Raw genomic sequence first — 2317 nt, 5'->3', positions numbered from 1 at the left:
TGCTCCAGGTGAGGCTCGAACTCACAACCTCGGCATCACCCGCACATATACTGCCGTATAAGTACCGCGCGCTAACCGATTGCGCCACTGGAGCATGCTTTCCTCACCGCGCCGGCGCGCGCTCTACAGAGCCTCGGGCCAGGGCGCGCCGGTCCCCGCGCCGCCGCCGGAAGCGCGCCGAGCCGCGGGGCCGCCTCCCGCACCTGCCACCGGCCGCCTTCCGAGCGAGGCCGCTGCGGTCTGCACGCCTGCCCGCGTCCCTCCGGGGAGAGGGCAGCGCTTCTGCCTCCGAGCCGCCGGGGACCCAGCACGCGCCCTTCAGGAGCCCCGAGCAGCGGCGGCGGCGAAGGCGCGCGCGGACGGCGGCTCCTCCCCGCCTTCCCGCGTCCGTGGAAGAGCGGAGCCGTGTGGCCGAGGCGCGGCCTCCCGGCGCACAGCCGGCGGCGCGGGGATGCTCCCCGGGGAGCCGAGCCCGCCAGGCCCGGGCGGCACCCCGCCGCCGCGCCGCGCGGCCCGCGCATCCTGCCGGCCTGCCTGAGAGCCGCGTTCCGAGTCAGAGCCGGCTGCTCGGGCCTCTGCCGCAGGAGTCGTGAGCACTCCTCGTTTGTGCCGCCGGTTACAGCGGCCAGGGCGGCGTGCACACCCGCCCCGCCTGCTCCTGCACCCGTCTCGGGCTCGCAGGCTCCTTGCGGATCGGGTACCTCCGTGACGCCGTGGCCGCCCACGACCCTCGTCCCCTCCCCGGGGCCTCTCGGGAGAAAGGCCAGTTGAGTGCGTCTCTCTGCTTACTGCCTTGATTTGGGCCCGGGAAATTGCAGCTCTCAGAGTCCGCGCACCCAAGCTCCGCAGCCTTCTGGCTGTTAGGAATAAATCCCGTGAAGTAGGAGAATTGTTTAACGAAGGGACTAGCCTGCCTGTTCTTTTTTTATTATTATTAACATATAATGTATTATTTGTTTCGGGGCTACAGGTCTGTGATTCATCAGCCTGACACAATTCACAGCGCTCACCATAGCACATACCCTCCCCAGTGTCCAGCCACCCCATCCCTCCCACCCCCGCCACTCCAGCAACCCTCAGTTTGTTTCCTGAGATTAAGATTATGGTTTGTCTCCCTCTCTCGTTTCGTCTTGTTTCATTTTTTCCTCCCTTCCCCTATGATCCTCTGTCCTGTTTCTCCAGTTCCTCATATCAGTGAGATCATATACTTGTCTTTCTCTGATCAACTCACTTCGCTTAGCGTAATACCCTCTAGCTCCATCCACGCCCTTGCAAATGGCAAGATTTCTTTCTTTGTTTTATTAGCCTGCCTATTCTTGGCCACACAGTGTCTACCAAACAGGACTGAGAGCAATAATAGACCAGCAGCCCGCCTTCTGCTTCCAGACACAGGGAAAGTGGGGTGTCTACTGAGCGGCTGTACCCGTCTCCTTCCATGGGTATTAACACCTTAACATGAGAAGCAGTGAGAAGCACCGTAAGCTCTTGGGTAGATGAGCACCTCACCAGAGAATTTCCTCCAACATCCCCACCATACAGTCCTAGAGAGACACCAAGTTCGCCTGAACCTCTAGAGATTGTTCCATCTACAGAACAACCCTAGCAATTACCCTCGGGTAGAGCTTACCGGCGCCAGGCACGGTTCTAAGTGGTTTACGTAAATCTCATAACAACACGCATGGTGCCATGCTCCAAGTCTGGATCTAGATAAGAACCAGTATCTAGGGAATTATTGTCCTTAAGGGAGGAAAACACCACGACTCGCAGTGTCACTGGCTCTTAAACTGACTGTCATCAGAGGAGACAAGTCTGTGACGCAACATAGGCCTCGGGGCATGAGGTCACGTTCCCGGAGGAAAAAGCAGAGAGCTAAATGCTTGGAATCGTTAATGCTAAAAAAAGTAATAACCGGGCGCCTGGGTGGCTCAGTCGGTTAGGCGACTGCCTTCGGCTCAGGTCAGGATCCTGGAGTCCCGGGATCGAGTCCCACATCGGGATCCCTGCTCAGCGAGGAGTCTGCTTCTCCCTCTGACCCTTCCCCCTCTCGTGCTCTCTGTCTCTCATTCTCTCTGTCTCAAATGAATAAATAAAATCTTTAAAAAAAAAAAAAGTAATAACCATCTCTGGCCTCCATCTCCTCCTCCATGGAAGCCTAGCCTGCATGGACTACATCACGGGCTCCCTGCCCTCGGCCTTCAGCGGGAATTTCATGGTGAGAGCGCTAGAAGGAGATCAGAATGAGAGAGGACACAGAAGCTGCAGTGTTCAGTTTCCTGCATTCTTTTCTGGAGGTCAACTCTGTCTAGTCCATCCAAGT

General features: G+C 58.0%; 1 non-coding gene across 1 annotated transcript; it reads right to left on the bottom strand.

Annotated features, from left to right (window-relative positions):
• TRNAI-UAU lies at positions 1–94 on the bottom strand. The gene is made up of 2 exons: positions 57–94; positions 1–36 (listed from the first exon to the last, which is right to left on the bottom strand). It is a non-coding gene; the product is annotated as a tRNA-Ile (tRNA).
• Between the last annotated feature and the right edge of the window lie 2223 nt (positions 95–2317).

This window comes from Neomonachus schauinslandi, chromosome 8 (assembly GCF_002201575.2).
Source record: "Neomonachus schauinslandi chromosome 8, ASM220157v2, whole genome shotgun sequence".
NCBI lineage: Eukaryota > Metazoa > Chordata > Mammalia > Carnivora > Phocidae > Neomonachus > Neomonachus schauinslandi.
The sequence above is the reverse complement of the archived record's forward strand: the minus strand, read 5'-3'. Positions and strand labels throughout refer to the sequence as shown.